The sequence below is a fragment of the Papaver somniferum genome, chromosome 6, assembly GCF_003573695.1.
Source record: "Papaver somniferum cultivar HN1 chromosome 6, ASM357369v1, whole genome shotgun sequence".
NCBI lineage: Eukaryota > Viridiplantae > Streptophyta > Magnoliopsida > Ranunculales > Papaveraceae > Papaver > Papaver somniferum.
The window spans coordinates 122401033-122416226 of record NC_039363.1 but is presented as its reverse complement, the minus strand read 5'-3'; positions in this window follow the sequence as shown (position 1 = coordinate 122416226).

Sequence of the window (15194 nt, the reverse complement as noted above, 5' to 3'; positions counted from 1 at the left end):
GCTTGGAGTAAGCTAGTGTATGTAGCGGCTTAATACAGTGTGTGTTCAATCTGGATCAGGTCCCGGGGTTTTTCTTCATTTGCAGTTTCCTCGTTAACAAAATTTCTGGTGTCTGTATTATTTCAATTTCCGTATTATATTGTTTTATCTTTATAATTGAAATAATACAGGTTGTGCGTTCGATCATCAATTAGAGTAATCCAACCTTTGGTTGTTGATTGTCATTCATTGATCCTTGGATATTGGTCTTTGGTACCATCCAAGTTATTCCTTGCATTTGGTTAGAACTCGCAGTTCCTGCTTGAGTAAATCAAATCAAGAGAGAGATATAAACTCGTTGATGTACTTTTAAATGATTGAGTCTTGTTGATTCTCTTAAAAGTATACTCGAGTTTGACCATACAGATTGCTAAGCGAAATATTGGATGGTGTTGTTAGACCCCCGCTTTTTCAATTGGTATCAGAGCTGGAAAACACGTTCAAGACGTCAAAAAGTCTGTGTTTGTAGTGATCTGACTATATGGACCATAAAATCGCAATTGACGCTTCACCAGGTTTAAAAACCAACCGTAGAAGAAAGTCTGATAAATTGGTTACTCTTCAAAAAGGGTTGGATGAACAAATCCGGATCAACTCTGGTCTTGTTGCAGAAACTGCAATTCTTAAGGATTTGATATCTGGTAATAGTCCCTTGGTGAATCTGAGAAACTCCAGTTGTTCTTCTTTAAAGAATAGTCGTAAATCAGATAGTAATCAACGACCGGTTATTGTGAAAACTGATATGACTAGGAACCACTCAGACAAAGTTCAAGGTTTTGTCCCGTATTGTTGTTGTGATTCTTCCGATCACCTTCAACAAGTTTGTATGTCGTTTCAAAAGAGTCTGAATGTTGCAAGTAATCTTTGTAAGAAAACTAAAAAACTTTTTGATGCTCTGAAAGGACATACAAAACTATCAGGAAACTCTAAACAGGGAAGTATTAATAGTATGGGTGCCTTTGCTTTAAGATCTACGTCTCCTTTTCAATGGTGTCTTGATGGTGGATGTAGTAGACATATGACAGGTGATCTCACATGGTTTGTTTCGTATATTGACTATGAAGGAGGTCTTGTAACGTTTGGAGATGGGAATTGTTGATACATCATCAAGAAGGGAACGATCAAACTGCCCGGTGTTCCAAAAATCCATGATGTAATATACATAAAAGGTATGACTGCTAATCTTCTTTCGATTAGTCAAATTTGTGAGAAGGCCATCGAGTTGTCTTCAATGGAAATGGATGTGATATTGTAGACAAAACTGGAAAAGTAATTTTTCAAGGAACTCGTGGTAAAAACAACTGTTATCTACTTGATACTCAGTTTAGCAACCGTTGTAATTTGACTAAGGTGGAATCTACACATCTTTGGCATGAGCGTTTTGGTCACATCAATTATCGTCTTCTAACTAAGTTCATTAACAAATAACTTGTTAGAGGCATTCCCAAAATCAATGTAAATATTGAAAGTGTATGTGGTGCCTGTCAAAAGGGTAAGCAAACGAAAGTTCACCACAAATCATCTCGAGATATTCTCACTAAAGCTCCACTTGATTTAATTCATATGGATCTCTTCGGACCAATTCAACAACCCATTGTTGCTGGTAAAAAGTATGCTTTATTTATGGTAGATGATTACACCATATTCACTTGGGTTGCATTTTTATCTCATAAGAATGAAACTCTTGGTGAATTCAAGATTATTGTTAAAAGGATCCAGAACGAACAAGGTCGCAAACTAAAGAAAATTAGAAGCGATTGTGGAACTCAATTCAAAGACACCGAGGTATTTAAATTAGTGACGAACTGGGGATCATTCAACAATACTCACCACCTATCACTCCTCAAGCTAATTGAGTTGCTGAAAGAAAGAATAGGAATTTTCAGGAAATGGCCAGGGTAGTGTTCCATAACAAAAACTTACCATTAAGATTTTGGGGAGAAGCTATTTTTACAGCATTTTACTTGATCAACCGTGTGTATTTACGGTCTAAAACCCTTAACACTCCTTATGATTTGTGGTACGGAAGGAAACCCAACCTCCACTATCTCAAGCTGTTTGGAAGTAAGTGCTATATTTTGAAAGATCGAGAACAGAAAGGGAAATTCGACACCAGAAGTGATGAAGGTATCTTTCTTGGCTATGCTTCTGATAGTCGTGGTTTTCGGGTGTTTAATCTCAGAACACAAGTCATGATGGAATCTGCTAATGTTATCATCGACGACATTAATAACTTTCATCATGATAATCCTCCTGCTGAATTTCCTCCAACCGAGACAATTGAGAAATTCAAAGAAATTCCAGAATCAGTCGAAGTTATCCCAACGGTTACTGATCCTGACATTTCTAATGACGGGGAGAAGAGCACTGATCAAGCCATTCCTGACGAACAAGAATGTGTCCCTCCATGACATCTCTGGGTTCAAAGGAATCATGATCCCAACAGTATTATTGGATGAAGAGATTCTACAGCCAAAACAAGAGGACAACTTCAAAATATGTGCAATTTTGGTTGTTATCTTTCACAAATAGAACCAAGGAATATTGATGAAGCTCTGAACGGTCGCTTTTGGGTGAATGCAATGCATGAAGAGTTAAATCAATTTCAAAGACAAGATGTGTGGGAACTTGTACCTTGTCCCTCCAATATCAATATTGTTGGTACCAAATGGATATTCAAGAATAAGTCTGATGAATTTGGCACGATTGTCAAAAACAAAGCTAAACTTGTCGCTCAAGGATATTCACAGATTGAAGGGATTGACTTTGACGAGAGCTTTACTCCCGTGGAACGCCTTGAGTCCATTGTTAGCTCATGCTTGTTTTCTGAAGGTTAATCTGTCTCAAATGGATATAAAATCCGCATTCCTAAACGGAATTTTAAAGGAGGAAGTCTATGTCGCTCAACCTAAGGGGTTTGAAAATCCTGATTTCCCAGATCATGTGCTAAAACTCAAAAATGAATTGTATGGGTTGAAACAAGCACCTAGAGCCTGGTTTGAAAAACTTACCACTTCTCTCATTAGAAAAGGTTTTTCAAGAGGCGGAGCTGATAAAATTTTGTTTACCAAATGGAGTGGGAAAGATGTTGTCATTGCTCAAGTCTATGTAGATGATATCATCTATGGTTCAACTTCTGAGAAACTTGCAAAGGATTTTCAAGTTTCTCTTGCTAAAGAATTTGAAATGAGCAATGTTGGTGAATTGAAATTCTTCTTAGGATTAAAAATTCAACAACATAAGGATGGAATTTACTTATCCCAAGAGAAGTATGCTCGAGATATTGTGACAAGGTTCGGTCTGGATAAGTCTTCCCCAAAATTGACACCGATGCCCACTACTGGTAAACTACATAGAGATGATAAAGGAGCAAAAGTGGATCAAAAGTTGTATCGATCTATTATTATTAGCCTTTTGTATCTTACATCCACTAGAACTGATATTTCTTTCAGTGTTGGTTGTTGTGCCAGGTTTAAGGCAAATCCAAAGGAATCTCATCTTGCAGCTGCAAAAAGGATCATTCGATATATTAATCACACTGTCGGGTATTTTTTATCTTACACTTTTGTTACTAACACTGATGTATCTGCTTATTCAGATGTTGATTGGGAAGGATGTGTAGAAGACAAAAAAAAGTACATCAGGGGGTTTCTACTACGTAGGGCTAAATCTTGTAGCTTGGCATAGCAAGAAGCAAAATTCTTAATCCTGTCTACATGTGAGGCAGAATATATTGCTGCTGGATCATGTTGTACTAAACTCCTATGGATGAAACAAATGCTAGCTGATTATGGAGTTGATACTGGAATAATGAAGATCTTTTGTGATAACTCTAGTGCGATTCGAATCACTGAGAATCCCGTTGAGCACTCAAGAACAAAGCACATTGACATAAGGTACCATTTTATTCGTGAGCTCTATGAAAATGGTATCATAAATATGGAATTTGTGCCTTCCGAACAACAATTGGCTGATATTCTTACCAAACCATTAGACACTTCTATGTTTCAACACTTGCGGCAGTCTATTGGTATTGTTTTGGTTCATTAAAACGTTTCTATAACTCTTGTCCCTATGCTTATATCTACCTTTTGGGAAATTGAGTTTGAAACTCCAGTAGGTTTACTCCAGTTCAGTTTCTGTAGAGTTGTTTTTGTCTTGCTAGTGTCATTTTTGTTCCAAAATCCTTCTTTTCTTCTGAAATTAAGGTCGCTCTTGTTGTTCTTTCGGGAATGACATCAAATGGGGGAGAGTTCTTTTGAACTTGTGCTTAATGGTCATATCTTGAGGAGGTGCTCTTAATGGTCATATCTTGAGGGGTGTGCAGCTGTGGAATTTTAGAGGGGTTATCTTGTATCTTTAAACTCCTTGATGAATGCATTTATCTTCGGCTTTATGATTGCATCTAAATTTGTTGGTATGTATTTTTTTCCTTTTGTCATAAAATGTCTCTCGAAAATTTCATTATGATCCTGTTCTTGTACCTTTACCAATTTTATTGACAAAAAGAGGGAGAATTAATATATAGTTCATACTACAAATACATATGGTTTTCGGATCATTATGTAAGGGGGAGTGGTTTCCATGTGAGATGGAGTATTGACTAAGGGGGAGTGGTTTCAATGTGAGATGGAGTATTGACTAAGGGGGAGTGATACATAGTATTATTATTAAAGTTATGATACAATTGAACTTTAACGCTGTGTAATAATACTATGACACTGTATAACAATAATCGAGAACTATGTTTTCTCATTGTTATAGCTACGGATCTTCAACAGCGGTGATGCTAAACTTACAACCTTTGGGATCATTGGAGTACTTGAAAGTGGCGAAGATTTCCAGGAATGTTGAAGATTAGACATGTGGAATAGGAGCGACTAAAGTTTTTTTTATCTTTTTTTATTCCATATGTATTGATATTTTTGTCACTAAAATTGACAAAGGGGGAGATTGTTAGAGCATTGCTCGGTCGAACTCGCATGTGTTGCTATCTCAAGCATGTTTGTCAATGTTAGTGATCAAAACTATAAGTCTTTATTTCTAGTCTATTATATCTAAGTCTCGGACTAGGATAAAAAGTGTAGTTGAGCTCAAGGACTTCATGGAGATTCATCATACAAGTAGAAGAACTACTCAAGGAACCGGTGGAACTTCTCGACAAAAAGGTATGTGATGACTTGAACTTATCTATCACTCAAAAGTCTATCTACTCTATCTCCTACTCTTTGAGACAAGAAGTCGTATGTTATATATTATAGACTTTGATTATACACATTTGGTATTTCGAGCTGAGTATACCTCGCCTATCTATATCTCAAAATATGTGTTGGTTTTCGTTTCGATCAAGTTTATCTTTACCATGTGATGAAAGTCATGATATGTTTCAATTATCTTGAAAATTGCTTTGAACAGAAATTGTGTAACAACTATATAACGTCCTCTAAGAATGTGTCAATGATTTAAATGAGATTTTATATTACATAACCAATGGTGGACATAAGCATTGTTATAGAAACACATTTATGTATAAGTCATATACCTTGAACCAAAGTTTGCGAACTTTGTTGATCAAGAGAACCAGAATAATGGCGTGAGCCAAGTCCGCAAACTCAGTCCGCGAACCGGCGAAGTTCTCATACCCGAGAATTTCTGCTGGAGTTTGTAAACTCTGCCCGGTAACTTAAGTCCGCGAACCTAGTCTGCGAACTTTAGAAGGTTATATATCTGAAGATGATTTCTGAACTTAAACTTAAAAATACTAAGGAATGCAGTTTGCAAACCGTATCTATAAAAGTTCATGAACTGATTCAAGTAAATCAAATCATCTTTGCTTCAATTGTGTCTTGTGTAGTACATAAGATTTCCTTGCAATTAAACAACTCTCTAACTAGTTAATTTGAAGTCATTTGAACTAGTTATGGTGAAGAAGAACATGGTTCATATGAAATTCTCATATGGCTAACCCTTTGGTTAACTATTGTTGAACCAACAAGTGCATACGTTAAGGTACGGTTAACAAACCTAGAAGCGTGCATTTTCAAGTGTGTGTAACAATCTAAATTTTCGATCTAACGGTTGAGAAATATTAGCTTGAATCTAAATCAGGTTTTCATCTAACGGTGAATATTGAATGCTTTGTTACTAAGCTAACATTGATTGCAAACCCTGATTTGAAAGACTATATAAAAGAGACATCTAGTATTGTGCAAAACTAATCCCCACACCTTACGTGTGATACTAGTTTACGTGCTAGAATCGATTCTCCTTGAACCTTTGGTTTTCTTCTTCTAAAACCAGGTTAACGACTTAAAGACTTCATTGGGATTGTGAAGCCAGACCGATACTACTTTTATCGTAGTTGTGTGATCTGATCTTGCATCTTCTATCGTACGAGTACAATTGGATTGATTGGATTGAGATTGATATCTCTGATAGGCAAGATATAAAAAGTAATCACAAACATCTTCATCTTATTGTTTGTGATTCCGCAACATCTTGTTTCGCTACCATACGATTAAGATTGTTGTGAGGTGATTGATAACTCTAGGCTGTTCTTCGGGAATATAAGACCGGATTATCAATTGGTTCCTGTTCACCTTGATTATTATAAAAAAACAGAACAAAACCTTTAGGGTTTATTTGTGGGAGACAGATTGATCCTTTGATAGACTTGTCTGTGTGAGACAGATTTGTTCATTGTCAAAGCCTGCGATTTTGGGTCGTAGCAACTCTTAGTTGTGGGTGAGATCAGCTAAGGGAATCAAGTACGCAGTATCCTGCTGGGATCAGAGGCGTAGGGAGTGAAACTGTACTTTGTATCAGAGGGAGATTGATTGGGGTTCAACTACAGTCCAGTCCGAAGTTAGCTTGGAGTAGTCTAGTGTCTGTAGCGGCTTAATATAATGTGTATTCAATCTGGACTAGGTCCCGGGGTTTTTATGCATTTGCGGTTTCCTCGTTAACAAAATCTTTGGTGTCTGTGTTATTTGAATTTACGCATTATATTGTTTTATCTTTATAATTGAAATAATACATGTTGTACGTTAGATCATCAATTAGAGTAATCCAACCTTTGGTTGTTGATTGTCATTCATTGATCCTTGGATATTGGTCTTTGGTACCATCCAAGTTATTCCTTGCATTTGGTTAGAACTCGCAGTTCCTGCTTGAGTAAATCAAATCAAGAGAGAGATATAAACTCGTTGATGTACTTTTAATTGATTGAGTCTTGTTGATTCTCTTAAAAGTATATTCGAGTTTGTCCATACAGATTGCTAAGAGAAATATTGGGTGGTGTTGTTAGACCCCCACTTTTTCAACCTGGTATGCCAAACATGTTTTTTCGGTATATGCATAGGAATAAGCCTAAAAGGGTAATATTCCTGAAAACCAGATCACATCTGGCTTTTCATATGTACCAGCAAATAGTAGCAAAAGCTGCATTCCAGCTAGTAGTCTGGTATTAGGGTTGTAAGTAGTGAGCCAGCTATTGAGCCAATCATGGAAATAACATAAGTTACTGGATAACTGATGAGTATTCCTATATGATTTTTCCCAGATGTCAGAAGCAGCAGAGCAGGAGACGAGGACATGAGTAATATCTTCCTGAGCACTCTTGCATATATTACAGATTAGATCAATATATGTCATAATATTGGCATTCTTATGATTGATTGGAAAAATGCCATGAGCACGTTTTCATATGAATAACTCAATAGCTGGAGAATTATCAAGTTTCCAGATTTTATCCCAAGGAGAAGTGAGAACATCGTTGGCATACTTATCAGCAATTTGCTTATCATATTGAGACTTCACAGAGAATACCCCTTTGTTAGAAAATCTCTAGGTTATTTTGTCTTCAATATTAATGTTGTGTTGAGTAAGTTGAATAGACTTTTGAACATCCTCGGTGAACCATAAAGCTAAAATATCAAGATCCCAATCACCATTGGTGTTGAGTAGTTAATTGACAGTGTTAAGGTTAGAATGACAGTTGGGTGGTTTTGGAAGGGTGTCAATTTGACCATCAAACCATATATCCTCCCAAATGTGAATTAGATTACCATTCTCAATCTTCCAAATGTAGTACTTTTGGATATTAGTAATGCCTTCAAGAATACCTTTCCATATCCAAGAATTAGAAGGTTTGGGTTTGGTATCCATCCTTATGACTTCATGGTTTAGGAAATGAGCAGCCTTCATAGAGCAGCTCCATAATGAATAAGGTTCAGTAATTAGTCTCCAAGCTATTCTGGTGATCATGGCATTATTAAAATATTCCATATTCTTGAAACCCAAGCCTCCAAGTTTTTTTGGTTTGTTAACAACATCCCAAGCTATGTATTATAGACCTTTAAGTTTATCTTGATTCTTATTCCAAAAAAAATCTCTCTGAATATCATTTATCTCCTTACAAGTGGCCTTTGGAATCTTGAAGCAGTTCATTTGGTAAATACTTGAAGCAGTTGATAGAGTATCTTTCCATCAATTTAGTTTGAATTTTAATTTATCTATGCAAGGTTTGAAGGCTTGCACTTTGCTTTTGTTGGTGAAGAGAGGGGAGCCCAGATATTTATCCTTGATAGCAATCTTCTGAACTTTCATGAGATGGCTTATGCTATTAGCAATGTCAGGAGGAGTGTTTTCATTGAAAAAGATATCAGACTTAGTAAAATTTCTCATTTGCCTAGAAGATTGACTAAAATCCTAAAACACCTTGATAAGATTGATGCATTCCTCCATGTTATCTTTACAAAAAATTATACAATCATCAGCAAAGAGAAGGTGGATAATAACATGGGCATCAACACTTAATTTAACACCATGAATCATGTTTTGAGTTTTAGCATGCATAAGATATCTAGAAAGGGCCTCCACGCAGAAAAGGAACATGTAAGGGAAGAGAGAAGCACCTTGTCTAAGTCCTCTAATGGGTTTGAAGAATTTTCCAGGAGAATCATTCACCAAAACAACAATATTAGTAGTGGAGATACATTGCATAATCAGGTTACACCACTGGGGACTGAAACCCATTTCAGCCATAATTTTAATAAGGAATTCCCAGCTGACTCTGTCAAAATCTTCTGCCATTTCAATTTTGATACCCATAATGCCTTTAGCTCCTTTTTTTCCATGTCTGGTATTCATATGATGGATAAGCTAATGTGCAATGGCTACGTTATCAGAAATTTATTTGCCATGAATGAAGGCATATTGAAAGGGGAGATGAGTTTAGGTATGAGAGGTTTAAATCTTTGAGCAAGAAGTTTGGATATATTTTTGTAGGTAGTGTTGATGTAGATGGGGAAAACGATTTCCTGGTTTTTACATAATTGAGGAGACGACCGTGCGGAGGAGACTCCTTGAACCGAGAGAAATATTTAACCTCACACAGATACACTGCAAGAAGGGAGTGCTTTAAGTTCGGGAGATCAATCTGTAGGACTCCAGACTAAACCAAGACAATGGCCGTTCCAGAGTCAATACGGTCACAAGAGAGGATGGGTCGATCCGTATGAGAAAAGCTGAGAAATGTGTGAGATCAATGGTGATCGAAGATTGTAGGTGTGTTGTGTATTCTGCGCGAAGAAATAAGATAAGTTCTGATTGATTGAATTTTCTCTGTTGAGAGTAATTTCTCAGACGTTGAGATGTTAATCTCTTGTTGCCTGTTTGACGAAAGGTTGTCTTATCGACCAAAGAGAGACTGTTTTTCAATCATGATTCAGAGACTTATTCATATTGCTAGAATTGTAAACACCTTTATCCCATGAAGTGTGACAGTTGCTGGAGTCAAAGAGTGTGACAGTTGCTTATCGTGCAGATACTTGGTTGATTTTCTACCCACTACTTTGCTAACTCCTTCAACTAATTGCACGACTTGCTCACATTCAAATCGTGTGTATGAAAATACGTGCCGTAGACCGCCATACCAAAACCCTAGTTAATATCCCCCCATGTGACACGATTGATGTCTCATGATTGTGGAGTCTACAAGGCAGACGTGTATTTAGTTAGTCAGTTGCTGACTTTATGGGCCAATGAGTCCTTGTATTGCTGAGTCGAACGTGATTTGCAAATGTTCTAAGACTCATGAATTGAACGTGTCTGTTAAGACAGAGGTATAATTCTCGAGTAAATGTTGATAATTAAGGTGAGAAAATATTGCTCATTCGATGGATTGTTCGACCATGTAACGCCCAGATGCTCAAGTGAGCTAAATACCAAAGTCTCTTGAAGACCAGTTGGTGAAAAGATGATTAAATTCCGGTTTAATCCTTCATTAAAATAATGTTCGTCTGAACCTTAGGTGATAAAACCTAATAAATTATGAAGAGATGAAGGACTGACCAAGGGGTCATGAAACCGTCCCTGGTTGGTCATGGGATCGACTGACGATCGTTTCATGAAATTCCAAGTCGTTTGGAAGAGTTTGAACCTAATGTGAACAAATTAGATCAAATTATGAAAATATGTGGGACCGTCTCCTTGCAAGCCAAAGAGACAACCTTGGTCGGTCAAGGTAACATGCTCATGTCATCAAAGTGCTCGTATCTCGGTCCTGAGAATTTAGATATTTTCTGATATACGTTTGAGCAACATTTTGAGAAAATATGAAGAAATCAAGGATTTTGCTGAAACTGAGGAAACTTCATAAGATGAAGGAAACAATAATAATAAAATATGAAATCATGAAGTGTGGGACCGACCATGGTCAAGGCATGGTCGGCCAGCCAATGAGCCTGGTCCCATGGCACTTTTCTTAATTTTATATTATTTTCATGATTTTAGGGAAATATCATGAAATCAAGGAATTTGTTGAAACTAAGGAATTTCTTTGAAGTAAAGGAGTTTTCATGAGATGAAAGAAGCAAAAAATATTAATAATAATAAAATAATGGTGTGTGGGACCGGCCACTAGGGCATGGTCGGCCGGCTGGGGTCCGGTCCCGCGAGTTTTCCCTGATTTTATATCTTTTCCTTGATGTGAAGGAAATATCATGAAATCAAGGAATTTCATGAGATGAAGGAAATAATAATAAAATAATAAAGAATGCAAGGTGTGGGACCAACCATAACTAGGGCATGACCGACCTGCTAGTAGGCTTGGTCCCGCGACACCTTTCCTAATTTTTATTATTTCTTTGATACGGAGGAAACACCATGAAACTGGGGAGTTTTCTTAAAATGAAGGATATTTGTTCAAATGAAGGGATTTTCATGAGATCAAGGAAAATAATAAAAAATATAATAAAATATAGAATTGGGCGTGGGACTGGCCACAGCGTGACTAGCCGGCCAGTGGGCCCAGTCCCCTAGCGCCTTAGTTAATATTTTATTATTAGTATTTTTCTTCTTATTTTGCATAGGTTTATCGTTCCTCGTATTTCGGAATGCTCGTTCGTGCATTCAGGTGCTCGTTAGTGCATTATTGCTGAGTACACTTGCACCATTTTGGTCGGGCTTACTCGATAGAGGCTCAGATGCCCGTACGTTGAATATTTATTACTAATCCATGGAATTCTACTAGGAAGAGCCATAAATTGAAGTAACGGAATATTATACAAAATGTAGAATATTTTCTAGGAATCCAATTGTTGAATCTTGCGACTAGAAATAATTAATTGATGGCTCTATACTAGCAAGCATGATGTGTAGGAGCATTATACTTATTCGAAAATCGAGGTATGAGCTAGTTGAAGCATAACGCTCGATTTTATTGTTTATTCTGTAAAATCAGGGAACATTACGACGTCCTGAAGACGTTAGTGCTCTATACTAGTGAGTAATAAATCTAGGAGCCGTCCAATCATTTTGATTCTTTACAGAAGTAATTACTGAAATTGCCCAGTTAATGGAATATGTTGTGGTCTCAGCTGAGAGACTGCATATATATATGCTCTGAGAAGTAATATACTCGATCAACGACTTTTGAAGATATTCTGAGAGGCAGTACGCTCGATCAGAGGTGTGGCATTAGCTTTCACGCTTTAATGAGAGATAATTTTTAATGTTCGTCTGACTGCTGGATCAAGGATATGTAAGGTTACAATTTTACCCTTTGTTAAAAATCCACCATCAACATTAAGTCCCCTGCTTAGTGAGGGACATTCATGTTCCTCAGTCAGCACATAATGGTGATTTTTAATTACAGACGAAATAAGTAATTGAACTTAAGATAGAATGTTACCGGATTTTTGACTGTATGAACGAGCCATGATTTGAACAAAGACTCCAGTAGCGTAATAGAGTACCCTTTGACAAGCAAGAATTGGTGTAGCACTGCTGATTTGGTGATGGAACCTTGACCGATTTAGGATTCACTGGCCCGGCCCAAGAAAGGAAATCCTTATGGAATTAGGTTTTGGAAACAAAATTTGGTATAAAAGGGATAAATACCTTTTTTTGTTATTCCTCCTTCACACGACCAGAACCTTCATATCTTCATCACTTTCACGCCAGCAGGGAGAAGCAAAAAATTTCGCCGGAGTTTCCACCGTCCAGCCGGAGCAGCCACCGTCCGGCCGGCGCCGACAGGTACGTGATTTTTTTTCTTCAAAGTTTGATGTTTGTTCATGAGTTGTTCGTCATAAAAAGCACATGTGTATATACAAAATTTTGGACGTGAGTTTTATGAAAAAACCCTTGTTTTAGGAACGTACGTTCGTTCGATCGTTAGTTTAAGAAACTAGCAATACTCCCTGATTTATAATAGATTTTATTTTAAATAGACCTGCGTCTAATGATAAATTTTTTTTTATGAGCTTTCATGAGAACCAAAATTTATCTTAAAGGCGTGAGATTTTCAAAGAATTAGCATAAACCTTCGTTTCGAAGACAGACGATCATATGAAGGAAAAAAGTTTTTATTTTTTTTTTATTTTTTATTTTTTATGAAACCGTGACATATTCCATGAAAAATATATGGCATATTTTACTTACGTGAGTTTGGTTTGCTCACGTTAAATTTTTTTTTTTGAAAATCTTACATGAATAATTCACGTTTTTCATTACTTTGTTAAAATCAAAATATAGGTTTCGAGCAACCTTTGAAGTTAGAAAATATATTTACGATGAAATACTGTCTTGGTGTGAGTTTTATAACTCAGTTGTGGTTGTTCACAGTTTGAACATTATGTTCATGATTTTAAGGAAAATCAGGTTTCAACTTTCAAATAATAAGGTTTCGTTCGTTCTTGCAGGTTTTAAGGAACGAGCAAATTTTGGGGCTGTTAACTCTTATATCACAATCATTGCGCTAGTGGAATTGTAAAGAGGTAAGATTTAAGAATTACCATTTTGTAGATGCTAACGTGAGCGTTTCCATCGTCTTATTGCGAGATTTCATTGCTTTGTTTAGTTTTGCATCATGTATGGACGATATACTGAAGTAGAGTATTGTGTGCATGTTACAGCTACTTCGCAAGGATGTCTGACTCTCAAAAAAATGATATCTACAGAGATGATACATGCATTGATTAAACTTCTATTGGTGAAGAAGAAGATGAAACACCTGGAATCAAGAATGTTTCAAATATAGAGGATGTGTTCTTTGTGGATCAAGGGCCTGAAAAGCGCCTCAGAACTCCAGCATTTCATCTTCTGATAGATCCTAAAGAGGTTACTCAAAAAAAATTGGTGACTCCTCAGGCAACCATTCGGTTCTGTCTTGAACGAGAATATTTTTCTGCGTCAATCATAGAATTCAAGATTTCTCGACGGCCTTTAGAAAAAATTTCTGGATGTGCGAGGTATATGCTGGGTTTTCCTCGTGTTCGAGCCATGCTGCATGATGCACAAGTAACAAGGGCTATCCAAGCATCTGGAGACTTGTTCATTTTTCATGATGCGCGAAGTATTGTAGCTCTACTTGCTCGCTGGTGTATTCCGACTCACACTTTCATATGCAGATGGGGAGAGTTTACCATCACTTTAGAGGATGTAGTTGCTTTGCTGCATCTTCCGATCACAGGTAACCTTCCTGAAAGTCTCTCAGTAGAGGAAACAACAATCTCTAACATCTTGACAGATGCAATGGAGGAGATCAACAAGGTATCCGGTACCAAAGGTTGTTACGCTCATTGGTTAATATATTGGTGGCCGAGAGATACTCCTATTGACTGTCTTGTTGACGGTATGTTATCTATTGATGCTTTCTTGTGTTTATGGCTGTCTAGAGATGTATTTGAAGATGCTGGAAATTTGTTGAAGTCGTTCGTGATTCCTTTTGCCATTAAGATGGCTCAGGGTGAGCAACTCCCAATAGGTAGTCTATTCTTGGGTTCTTTGTACTCTAACTGAGACTCCTTGATTATAGACTCCAGCGTCTCGAATGGCTTTATGAAGATTGAATGCTATGCCAATACGATGTTTCTTCAAGCTTTGACGTGGGTACGTTTCAAAAATTATGCACCCATTCCACGTATTATCTTGTAAGGACTGAACGCTGATGCTTGTCATGTTTTCTCTGAGAGGGACAATGCCAGGATCATGCGCTGGTCTATAAAGCAGCCCCGACTCAAGACTCGTTTCGTCGATGTGTTATACTGTGAATCTGAATTCAACTTCCGTCCATGGGTGTCGATTCCTCCTTATATTTCTCAGTTGACAAATTTCAATGTTGAAGAGAGTATGACTTTGAAATCTGGTGCTGATTTGAGCGACGACGAGAGGTCTTTTATCCTGAGTTGCACTCCTGGTTACCTGATATCAACAATACATGGAGAATTCTCGGTGGAAGAATACAATATTGATAGGGCCGCTCGACAAATGGGTATGGATCAGTGTGTTCCGACTTTTTCAAAGAAGGAAACCATCGGTCGAATAACTCATGACCCGCTTAGACCACACACATGTGGAAGGAAGTGAATACTTGTTCCCTAGCTCCGAGCGAATTACATATGTAACTCCAGGTTACATAAACTTTTGGGATCAACAACTCGGGCATTTACTCGATTTCGTGACGGTGAATCAACCTTTGGTGAAGGAGCCTCCTTCTGTTGAGATGATTGCTACTCGACCAAGTCTGAAGCATTTCCCTGGTGGTGATAAACGGAAAACATCTCCAGGATGTTCACAAGTAAGTATTCTTTGCATAATCTTCATAAAATTATGATAATTATGTTTTTATTATTGCATCAAAAAATTTCACA